The sequence below is a fragment of the Vidua macroura genome, chromosome 4 (genome assembly GCF_024509145.1).
Source record: "Vidua macroura isolate BioBank_ID:100142 chromosome 4, ASM2450914v1, whole genome shotgun sequence".
Taxonomy (NCBI): domain Eukaryota; kingdom Metazoa; phylum Chordata; class Aves; order Passeriformes; family Viduidae; genus Vidua; species Vidua macroura.
The window spans coordinates 37,599,334-37,611,609 of NC_071574.1; the positions used below are offsets into that span (position 1 = coordinate 37,599,334).

Genomic DNA, 12,276 nt, shown 5'->3' on the forward strand with positions numbered 1-12,276 from the left:
CCCTTCCCCCTGTGACAATGTATATGGATTTATTTTACATTGGATAGGAACCTGACTTTTCCCTTGGTTACCACCCGACTGATGATGCCAGCACACTCCTGTCAGTTTGGGCAGAAGTTTGGTGCCCCAAACTGCAGAACAGACAGGTTTTATCTGAGAGCTAGGCTAGTGTCCCATTAGCCTGGTGGTTTGGGGATCCTTTTAAGAGGATGCAGGCTATCAGGCTGCAGATAGACCAGACACTGTATTGCCCAGTTCCAGACCATGTGCTCAGACCAGGACATTAGGAAAAAACAAGCTGCTGCAAACGTTTCTCAATTTCTGAGCTGAACTCACTGCTGCCAGGGGATGATAAGCATGCTGAGGGTAAGCTTAAGAAGCCAGGACCTTCAAGACATTAACTAGCATCTCCTCAGCTAAGTCAAGAAAGGATATTATCAGCACAACCTTCGCTATCTCTGTTAAGACTGATTCAGTTATAGACATCTATAATGTAAATTTCTTAAACCAAATTATCCTTTTAGAGTCCCTTTAGAGCAATTTGAAAGAAATATTCACTTTTAAGGAGTAGTTAATTTCTCTCAAAAGGACTCAAACAAATGGATGACAGAGGTTTGCATGCAAAGAGAAAGGACCCTTAATTGATTACCTTATATGTGTATATGTTGTTTTTTTTTCCTTACTCGCTGTGCTGAACATAAATGCTTATGATAACATTGAGGGGCATAGAATCCCTGGGGAATTTAATCCTGAAGCAGCTGCTCAGTTTAAACAGGGCTGCTTAACTATAGACTTCCCAATGTGTGTTATCAAAGCACCATGTGAATATCTGTGATTGTCTGTAAAATGATTCAGTGCAAGCCTGGATATAGGCTGAAAATGCAAGATCAAATCCCCATCAATGACAAGGGCAGTTAGACAGCCCAAAGGAACTTTCCACTTCAAACACAGAGTTCTTACAGCCTGTTTCTATAGAAGTGTGCAGGAAGTTGCACGCCAGCTCTGCCCATGCTTGTAGTTGCTTGACAAGGGTCAGTTCTGGAAGCCATTTACCACCACAGCAAAGTCACATTCCTCATGTCTCCTTAGATCTCTGCTGTGCATCCTAGAAAGCCAGTCCCTTGATCAGATTTAGTGGCTAACTTTGAACTCTTCCCTCCTTCCCTTCCTCCCTTTTCCTTCCTTCCTCCTTCCCTCTTTCCTCCCTTCATACTTTCCTCCCTTCTTCTCTCCCACCTCTCCTTCTTCTCTTCCTACCTGCCTGCATCTGTGTAACCCGAATAATTTTAAACAATGTGTTGATTTTTTTTCATTACAAATAAATAAAGGACAGTTCTGGTTCTTTCCACTGTGCTTCTGTGCAGTATGTATGTCATTCATCCTTGCTGTGTGACTTCTGTTTTTCCTTAAGGGAAGCAAGTTATGTGTCTATGCAGCAACCACTGCATCCATCTTCATGGACAATTTTTATTGAAATAAAACATGTTTTACCATTGTAACAACCTTTGCATAGAAGCAACCCTATAACAATAGGGTTTTTTAGGTAAAGGAGCACATTCTAACTTCTAAACATTGGTAACAAAAACAAAGAGAGAAAGTACATACCTATTCACCAAGAGGATATTTAGAAGAATGATATACAAGTAGCAATGCAAATACAAATAATATGCAGAAAGGAATGGAGACAAAGGAAAAAAATTAATTTGTTTGAATTATATACAGCTCTTACTACAGTGCTATTTTTCTTGCTTGAAGAATCTTATACTGAGTTGATGATTCTTCCCACTTCATAGGATGCATGGACTACAGAAATTACTTTATAAGGGATCTCAACTCCATTCACATTGTCATCAGACCTATAAAGATATTGGGCAGAACAACTTTGCTTGGTTTATGTTGAAGCATCATACTAAGCTTCTGAAGGCATGAGTTCTCTCCCTGCCTCACCATCTGTCCAGTGCGTGACCACTTCACAGTATCTGAGCTGCATTTTCCCATCTGTAGAGTGGGGATAACAAAATTACCTGCTTTCTACAAAAGTAAGAAAAATAAATAAATTTTTAAAGCTGACAAAGACTCTATGAAAATATGTATTGTATTTTGCTGTTTAAAAAAATCTTTCAGATTATAACAGCTAATAGAAGCAAACTGGTTCTAGGAGCAAAATATATCTTTGTGAGACTGAAGAGTCCACATTTACAGATTTTTGAAAGACACATTTTCATGTGGACAGTGCTTGAACTTTGCCTTTTCACTTCCAAAAGACTTTAGCATTATTCAGTAATTCGGGAAGTAAATCAAGTATAAAGGTGTCAGAGTGAAAATTTCATAGAGGAAGTGATGCAGAGGTCATTAGTTACACCAAAAGTAATCAAGCCAAAAATTTTGAAAGCAAGTTTTTCCTGCAGAGAAGATAATGTACAAGGACTAATTTCTTACCCACAGATTTTTTTGAGCAGAGATGTTTTTGGTCAAGTTGCCTTCCCAAAATTCAGTCACATTTGGTCAAAATGAGAATTGAGCTTGATTTCCAGCTCTGAATTTCCAGCTACTCTCAAGTAGACATATACAGAAATAAACTGATTTGTTCCTGTAGCTCCATTTTGCAGCCTAGTGTACAGTTCAACACACAGCCACAAAAAAGAGCTTTCACTCTTTCTGAAAAATATGCCAATGGATAATTTACATGGCAACAAGTTAGCTCCACTCTTCATCTTCAAATCACACATCAAGCCTCCACTGCTAGTCCACTTATATTTGTGACAACTTTCTACTGTAGGCAAAATTGTTCCTCTCAGTTTATTTCTGTCACAAACTAGTCTCTGTGAACTGGCTTTGTGCTGTTAGAAATTATGAATTACCTAGAGTGTACCAGCAAAGATGGACCTTACTTGGTAGCTTAGGATACTTTAACTTGTTCAAATAACCCTTTTGCAAGACTCACCTGACTTGAAATATTTGGGTAAATGCAGGGAGTAAAAGTGTTGCTTTGTAAGTCTCTACAAATTACTTGTTCACCAAGGTGCAGAGCTTTCTAACCTCTGTTGGCTGGAGACTGTGGTTGGAGTTGAAATTGCTTAAGCAATTGTAATCTTGATTAATACTTGAACTGAGTGCATCTGCCTGGCTCCCATCTGACCTGGCACTGAGAACTGCGTGGGCTCTGGCCATTGGGCTGGGCCAAGAAAAGTGAGCCAGCTCCAACTGGAAGTTGGTGGGGTGGAGTACACTGGAAACTGCTTAAAGAGAAAATGATTCTTTAATGGGAAAAGTGTGATTTTTCCAAGTAATTTGACCTGAGTGGAAACAAAGCTTGTCAGAGACTGTATTACGTGAAAATGTTTGCAGAATGATGTCAGTGTGTTAGCAGTGTTAGCAGACAGTTGGAGCTTTATTCACAAAAAGGGCACATTTTCACTGCATGTAGTAGATTCATAAATGAGACTTTCTGTGCACAAGTGAGCTCCATGAAAATACAGCCCTTCCATTTTGAGGAAAAAGACATTTTTTGCATAGATGGGCCAAATTATTTTGTGGCACTCTGAATGCAAGTTATTAAAGGGCCCTCCAAGGTCTCTTCTTGAATATGAGTTCCTCTGAGCAAAGGTACAGGGAGAAGATTGGAGCACAGGCCCAAAGGCACTTCCCAAGGATCAGGTGTAGCCCACTGCTCTCATCGTGGTGGCTCAGGTCACAGATCCCCCTACTTCTGCCTCCCATGTCCTTGGCACTTATTTAGGGAAATGCGTAAGAAGCAAGGAATGTATGAAGTGATTAGTTCTCAGATATATTGCTGCACCCTGACAGTCTCCACAGCAACCACATCACACAATCCTCTCCATAAGACAATTGGAAAAAGATGGTTTCTTCGGGTGTTACCAGACCTTCTAGCTCAGTGACGTTTTCTGCTGGAGATGATAAACTCGAACACAGTGTAGACAAGCAGCAAGCATAGGGTGAGGGAATTGGAGGGATGCTTTGAAGAATTTGGGAAGTCTGGAGTCAGTCTCAAGCTTGGAGGCAGGCAGTCAGTCCTCAGGAATATTTTGGCGATGCTCAGCCATCCATGTACACGTGAGTGGGAGTCTATGAGTGCAGATTCACACAGGATGGAATTCACGGTGCTGGGTAAGGGGAGGCAGAGGCTACTTGGTCAGCTACTGTCTCAGTCATTTCTTTCAGTGCTCCTACTGTTCTTTGCCTCAAAATCAGCACTAAGGAGCCTGTGGAGGAATTCTTCCAGGAAAATCTTCAGTAAAGCCTTTTAATTTTCTGAGCTGGCCCTTGCTCCTCCCTTTGGGAATGAAGAATGAATATTTCCTGTATCATTTTCAGCTTGCTGCCATCAGTTTCTGTGGAATAAAATAATCCCCTTTCCCCTCTGCTCCAACTTTTCTGAAAAGAAATGATATATAATCTGCAGGTGGTCTGTGGGATGGTCCCTTGCCGGTGATTTCATTTTTGTTGCGGTGCAATATATTGCTATTGTTATTTGCACATCTTCAGTAGTAACATGCTAGGAAAATACAGATATTTTTATTAGAACAGGCTGAAGCACCTTAGCATTTGGGAATGATTTGGCTTTACAGTACTTGCTGTACCACAGGTTCAGTGTACACATATGCAAGCACATCTCTAATAGAAGGTAAAACTTACTTCTCCAGCATCATTTCCTATGGTCTCCCATACAGGTTCCTGTTGGAGGTTCCTGTCCTGCGCTGTTCACTGGTGTCTGAAGCCTGATGCAGTAGTGCATTAAGTGACGTGACTAACAGCTGCCATGAGTTGTGCTGTAAAAGAAAGTGTGTGTAGCAGATTTAAATCCCTCCTTAATGCATATGTATTTCATTTAAAAGTCTGACAAAAAAAAAAAAATCAGCATGTTCCTACCGTCACGGTTTAATTAGTTCTTATTGTATTCATAACTCATTTCCACTTCATTATTCATAACTGTCAGTTCCCTTTTTTTCTTTCCTTGTTTAATTAAAATTGTTTAAGCGAAATCAAGGGTGCCTGACTTCCAGGCTTGGGGACCAAATTCTTACTGCATAGGTCAACTACAGTATAGGCAGCTGCAGTGAAAGGTGATCTCTAATAATCCACAGGCTATGATTAAGGGAAAAAAACTAAATAAAACTGCCTCCGAACTTATTTCTCCAGCCAAATTTCTTCTTCCTACCTTGATTTGACTTGTGCCTTGATACCTGGGTTCATTGCATCAGGACTGTGCAGGAGAACCTTGGCTCTCCACTTTCCTCAGATCTTCCTGAAAGACAGTATAAAACAAGCAGAAGTCAAACAAAAACCTGCACAACAACCTCTTGGCAGAAATCATGAGCCAACAGGCTTCTGCCAAAAACCAAATCTCTTTACTTGTATCTCTGTGCTTGTTGATCTGTGGTACAACTCTCATGAAGGCTGGAAGTCTGCTTCCCTCGAGAAAGGACCCTGAAAATGGCAGCAGTGATTACTCTGCTTCACAGGAGCCAGCTCTGCTTCAGTTTTTTGCTTTGTTTGGGGCATTTGGGGAGACCACATCAGGAATACCCAGGTGAGATATCTGCCTGTTTCATTAAGAGCAGCTGGCGCAGATGCGGGGCTCACAATGTGCCACCAGAGGCTGGCCTTGGAGCTCAGTGGGCAGCAGAGCAAAGGAGACAGCCAGTGATGGGGCTGGGGGAGCCATAGGGAAAGGGCCTTGGGCTGGGGCACTTTCCCCACCTTGCATTCACAGTGGGGCACTGAAAGGTGTTTCCAGACAGGGCAGCCTGCCAGGTGCTCTTAGTCATTGATAACAGGATGAGAAGCTGTGAGCAGAGATAGCTGGGGGCAGAAAGGCAAGCCCAGCCTCTCAGGGTGTCCCCCAGAGAAAAAGGGTCTCCTCCTCTGTTAGTGCAGAGGAACAATGAGAATGGATTTGCTGGGGAGTGGATTGCAAGGCTGTATGCAGGGGCTGGGAGGGAGGGAAAACAATGTGCAAAAAGAGAGGACAACCATTGCTTTGCATGCAGCTCACTCAGTCCTCACAGGGAGCAGCTCACACCAGTTTGCTGCCCATTTCCAAGCCCGGTTGACTGACCAGTGAAATTGCCTGTGCTGTACCACATATCTCTGTGGTATTCCAGCAGCTGAGGAAAAGATTTCATCTCAGCATCTGGTGGGAAGCATCCCTAGTGAGGAATCTTTAGCTACTTTCATTTCTTCTTCCTAAAATCTGAAGGCACCTGGTCCAGTAATGCTGTCAAAGTTTTATTGAGGAATAAGGGTAGCAAGAGTTTATTGGTATAGGAGAGGTTTGAAGGATTTGGGGGTGACCAGGATTTAAATGTTTTCTTATGACTTTGAGCTCCTCAAAACTAACAAGACTCTGGAGTCAGTACATTTCTTTGACCTCAAAAAGTCAATGAAACTGTTACCATTGTAAAGAGCTAAACTAGGACATTACTTGGCTTGTGTATTTTACAGTGAACACTTTTTTTTTGTGCCTTTTGCACTGGCATAATTGGGCCACTGTTCAGGTGCATATTGCTCTTCAGGAAGGACACATAAGCATGTGTTTAAGACCTATGAAATCACTAGCCTTTCTTGCCTTTCCTAAATCAACAGGACTTAAGCATGTGCCTAAAGTGCTTTTTCCGAAATGGGGCCTTAAAGAGCTGAGTTAGCTTATCCACCTTCCTATTTAAAAGATGGATGTGGAAACTTTCCCAGATTATACATCTGCTCTTCCAATTTACATCGCAGAGGGTAAGGCTGAGTACAGAGGGAGCAGAAAAGGGGAAAGAAAAGTAAAAACAATCCTGAACTGGCTGCCTGGCAAAAAGAAAGTGAAACAGCTGCCTGCCAGATTGGGAGGGCTGCATACTGTGTGCACCGTGGCAGGGCCATCTGCACGCCAGGCTTGCACCAGGTGCTGTATTTAGAATAGAAGGAGAGCCTGTAGAGAGAAAGCTAACCAGTTTACAGTCAAAGGCTGTCTAACTTTTCAGTCTAACCTTGATGTTTGGCCTCCATCTGATACATTCCTTGCTTTTTCCCTGCAAACTGTTGCAACAGTAACAGTCACAGAGGGGAATAACGGGTTGAGGAAGGCTTCTGCCTTGGTTTTGCTTTTTCTTCCCAGCACTGTGTCTCAGCAGACCGTGGAAGCACAAAGAGAACTCCTGGAATTTGAAGATGTGAAATTTGGGGTGCCTCATAGACAAAAAGATTATTCTGCTACAAACCCAACCTTTTTGGAGGAGTGACACTTCCTGGGGGTGGTGATGAATTTCAGGCACGAGGAGCAAAGGCAGCTCTGTGCCTGTGGCTGTGCACGCACTGCCCACAGCCTGCACCTTGGTCCTGCATGGGGAGCCTGCATTCACTGCATCCATGCTGCCTGCATGGCCCAGGTGCGCCGGTCTCCCTGCACTGGTAGGGAGGATGTGTTTGCTCCAGCTGTCACACCCCTGCGTGGGTCAAGCCTCTAGAGAACAAGACATCATAGATACAATCTTGGATCCTCCAGCTTTGACCCTGCCGTGCTTCTCATCCAAAACAGTTCTGGTAAAAGTTTTTTTGCTTACTTTCACTGTATTTCCACCCCCATTCCTGAAAATTTTCTTTCAGTGCAATGAGGATTTGGCTAATTTTTCACTGAGACTTAGACAAAATAAAATGGACACCAATCCCAATTATGCCATAGTAAGTCTGAGTTCAGTGCAGCCTGACAGGGCAAAATTTAGTGACCCAGAGTACGAACAAGAACGACACTCTGGCATCGCCTCTGCCCTTAAGCCTGGGGAATTTATGAGCCTTATCTTGGCTGCTAGGCCATCCTTCTCTTCCTTTACTTCCTTCCCATAAGTTTTAATACTTTATCTGAACCTAGGCTGTTCTTTACATCACATACTCCCTCTTTGATTTCAAAGATGGAGGGGAAGTTATTTAAAAATAGGCTCTATCATTCCAACATTCTGGCAATTAGGCACGGAGCTAGACCTCATAAGTACATCTGTGACTCTGAGGGAGGTCAGCATGGTTTAACTTTTGAGGCAGAGAAGAAAATCAAACTGTTTCACCATTTGTCTGGTGAGAGCCAGCGATCCTTTTGTATTAATTTCTTCATTTTGTTGTGCAGTTTGGGATTTTGTATTCAGCTTTCATCTACTCTGATGATGTAGGAGGTATCAAATGGAATTCCAGGGAAGAGCACTCAGTGCTGACAGGGTTCGGTGGCTGGCTGGTGCTGTGGCTGCACTTATACAGGTCCCTAAGAGTGGCCAGAGTGTTGCTCTGAAGACACTTGTCTATTTGAAGCTGAGATGAAACTGCCAATCTGATCTCCTATTAAATACCAGTTGGTCTCTTATTGCTCTCTTTTAATTATGCTGACTATGCACTGGGGCTGACTTTCTTTTTGATGCAGTATAAATCGCTGAAACCAACCAACATGTTTCTCCATCCTTTGCATTTGCAGTAGCAATGGGTTGTGGAGGAGTCAGCAATTTCAGATGGTAGGCCCAGCACAGGTCACTTGAGAGGGTAGTGCTCGAGCCAAGCTTTGCCACTAGTCTCCAGCTTGACTCATGGGATGAATCAGCTCACCTTTTGTGCCTCCATTTCCCAACATTAAGTGTTTTGCAATCAAAGATTGGAAAGCTTCATAAAACAGACATAGATTAGTGCTACTTTGCACATGGCACAAGCAGTGAAGAATCAGTCCCAGGGAAACAGCAGAGGTGAGAGCAACACATGGCTATCTGTGTGTCATTAGCACTCCCCAGAGCCTCTGGTACTCCCAAAGCTCATAAATGGCAATATGAAGGTTTCAAAAATATTTTTTTTTTAAATGTAAAAGGCTACTTTAATTAAATGAACATAACTTTTCTCTTAGATCATAACCTTGGATCTCAATAAGTATGTTGGGAATTCAGAAGCATTTCAAATAATTTTTTTAAAAAAGAGAGCATGATGTTCTTTTATAGTTGGCAATTTTACAGGCTTCTTATATTAAACCAGATTTTCATTTTTTTAAAAGTAAGCTGAAAAGCTTTTGTAATAAGATATTAAAAAGTGTTTAGCATGCTGGGTCATCAACAGCAATGCTTGAATGCAGACTTTAAGATTTTTTTTAAAAGCAGTGCAAATTTATATATATATATATAAGTTGCTTTATCTGCTCCCTTTTTGCTTGGCTGAACAGGATCTTGCAAAAATAAAGCTATTGTGTGTCAATTTATTATTCAGTCTTAATAAAAAATAGAAAAATTGGTCTTACTTTTTCATTGTTTAATCTTTTGCCATCCACAATGTAAAGATGATGAGAGCTTGGTCTTGTGGTGTAGGCTCAGTTTGAGATGGCACAGTGGCTTACAGCAAGCAAGGGAGAGCAGAGAAGTTGCCTAGTGCCATGGGATTGTAGCCATGGGTTGGCAGACCCAGCTCCCCATGGTGGTGATCTCATAGGGCTGGGACACCACCGAATGGCCAGGCTGCCAGAGTGACACCCAGCACAGGGCAGGGCCTGCTTATGCCTTTGCTCTGATATGGTATCAGCATGGAACATCTTGGGAAACAGAGAAATTGCACATTGTCACCACCATATAGCTCCTTTCCTTCCAGATCTAGAAGATCTGCTGCTTCTAGTCCCTTAAAAGTAATAATGGTCAGAAGATGCTTGTTTCTTTGTCTCCCACTGGAATCACATGGTAGCCCTTTCTGTCTTTCACTGGACCACTGAATAATATGAGTCAAGGATCCTCTTGTTGCAGGCAGTAAAGCCCTGTCATCTGCATTTGCTTTCCTAATATTTATCTACTTATAAGTTGTCAAACTGCATCCTTTGCTGTGAAAACCTGGGAAGTATATGTCCATAGAATGGACATAATTCCCATAGAAGCATTTCTATGGGCTTCCCTATCTCATCAGGATTCAGGTCTGCACAACACACAGACAGGAGTGTTAAATCAATAGTGTTATACTGTTGATATTGTTCAGGTGACCAGTAGAAGTAAAAGGCTTGTCAAGGTGGGTCTTATTTCCAGTTTAATCTTGGCTGAGCACTCCTCTTGTGTGTTCAGGATGCTCTCAACTATGTGTGGAAGTTGAAGTGACTTATTTAGGGCATATCTTGACCTGGCAAAATCTCCTAATTATACAGTCCAATTTTGATAGCTTGCTTAATACCTACTGTTAAGATGTCCAGAGACCTCTCCCTACAGACACCAAGAAATTGAAATCAGATTTGGATTATCCTGGAGGGTCTTGTTTGCCACTAAGCGGGTCATTACTCCACTAAGTGTACCTTCTCATCATGTACTTCCCTCCTTCATCAAGAGAGGCTTATGAATCATGATGCCTGGGACCTCTTTAAAGCTTGAAAATCAGCTTCAGGGAAGTTCATGCCTCTCTCCTGCCAGTAATCTGCTGTTCAGGACACAAATCTTTTTGCTCCTCTTCAGTCATCAGTGCTTGTTGGTCACTGCCCATCTCACAGCCACTGCAGCAGCTCAGTTTAAAGGAGCAGTGACACTGCCTAGATTAGAATCCATCTGCATAACATGTTTGCTGAACAGCTCTGAAGAAGCTCATTTATAAAAGTCAGCATGTTGGTAAATGGTAGCTAGTTCACGAATACAAACAAAAAGAAGTTGGATCTACAAGTCGCTACAAGTTATTTACTGTGTCCAGATTCATTTGCAGCAATGGGTTGGGTGCAAGAAAATCTTGAGCTTTGGCCAGAAGTCAATTCTTTTGTTGTTAGCAGTTACATCTGCTGCTCCTTTCTTTTAGTGCTACACAGATCTCTTTAATCCCTAGAATGTGTTCCCAATTTGATTGTATTTACATATATGTCTATAGCTTTACTGAAAATACCAGCCTTACTCTTCATCACATTTCCATGCTGTGTTAGGGTTTCGTTTGGATAATGTCACTTCTCTTGTGCCTGGAAAATTTGGCTTCCTGTGAGGTTTTGGAATTTGACATCTTCCTTTATATATCCAGGTTTCTTTTAATTTTTCTCTCTCTTTTTTTTTTTTCCTTCCCCCCTCCCCTTTCTTTTTTCTTTGTAGTTCTCTTTTCAGTCTACTAAGAGAAACAAGGATGCATAGTGCATACCCTCTGGCCTGCCATGTTTAATACTTCTGCATGAAGTATTCTGCATGAAAAATGTACATGAGATTTTGCATTATGCTTGAAGTAGGTGCAAGGAACCATACTCCACAGCTGAAGGAACCATCATGGAGATGCAGGAAGTGGCAACAAATCACATCTGAACCAAATCAATCCAATGAAACAGAACCAAAAGAAATCTAAACTTGTTGTATCTGACAATGTTGTATCTGTTTTAATGTTTGATTGCTGTGGCCGGAACTAGTGTCACCTCATGCAGACTCCTGGCCAATGCCTTCCCAATAGTGAGTGCTGCTGGTTGCAAGCTAGCTCTCAGGACACGTGATGATTCAGTGTCCCCCAAGGCTAGCCTGTGCCTCATTAAGAGATAAAGTCCAGAAGCCTCACAGTCATGTTAAATACAAGGTTGTGCACTGATATCTGACACAGGCTGAGCAACTAAATCTCTCCCATGAGCCTCAGAGCCACAGCCCGTGTGTGTGCTGGTGGCCCCCGAGGCAGAGGTGCCTGTGCCACGCGCTGCCCACCTCCTCCCAGCCCCTGCTGGAAAAGGAGCCGGCTCAGCCAAGTGCCCTTGTGAGCAGGGGGTGCTCAGCAGTGGCACAGGGGCTTCTCCAAATCCAGCCCCAAACATGAGAAGCTTGGGTTGAGAACAGGCTGCTTCCCATGGTCCCCCTGAGCTCCCAAGGAGTCTTCTCCTAATTCCTCAAGTAAGGAAGGGCAATGAAGATGCTATTGCATCCCATACCAAACCTTTTTATTGTGATAGGGCTTTTCCACATCAGGAGCTGCACACCCAGGCTCCTGGGAGTGGGTTTTCTAAGCATGCATAACTCCACAAAGACCAGTGCCAACAACTTCTTTAGAATTCAAACACATATCATGATAATCATGAGAGTATTTCCTAATATGTTTTTTTACCTGTTGGTACAGAAAACATAAAATATTTTTGTCTGTATGATCTTAAAATTTTACACTTAAAAGAGCTATGTTTTAAAAAAAAAATATCTGACTCATCCCTCCAGGAAAATAATGACTAATCACAGCTGGTAGTGAACAAACCCGCTAACCCAGTTATGTGCAAAACTACTAACCCAAGATTCATGAAGCAGATATATAACTTTATGCAATTAATGGGATTTTTCCCAAGTTTTACCA

The 12,276-nt window shown here is 42.3% G+C and overlaps 1 long non-coding RNA gene across 4 annotated transcripts; it reads right to left on the reverse strand.

The window, feature by feature from the left end:
• Positions 1 to 1,683: 1,683 nt before the first annotated feature.
• On the reverse strand, positions 1,684 to 9,379 carry LOC128805884 (uncharacterized). 4 transcript variants are annotated; one of them, XR_008436628.1, is made up of 8 exons: positions 9,263 to 9,379; positions 6,996 to 7,163; positions 5,374 to 5,448; positions 5,180 to 5,266; positions 4,657 to 4,790; positions 3,885 to 4,516; positions 1,948 to 2,031; positions 1,684 to 1,856 (listed from the first exon to the last, which is right to left on the reverse strand). It is a non-coding gene; the product is annotated as an uncharacterized LOC128805884 (long non-coding RNA). The 4 variants fall into 4 exon arrangements; XR_008436629.1 differs by lacking the exon at positions 5,374 to 5,448; XR_008436626.1 differs by lacking the exons at positions 5,374 to 5,448; positions 6,996 to 7,163.
• Between the last annotated feature and the right edge of the window lie 2,897 nt (positions 9,380 to 12,276).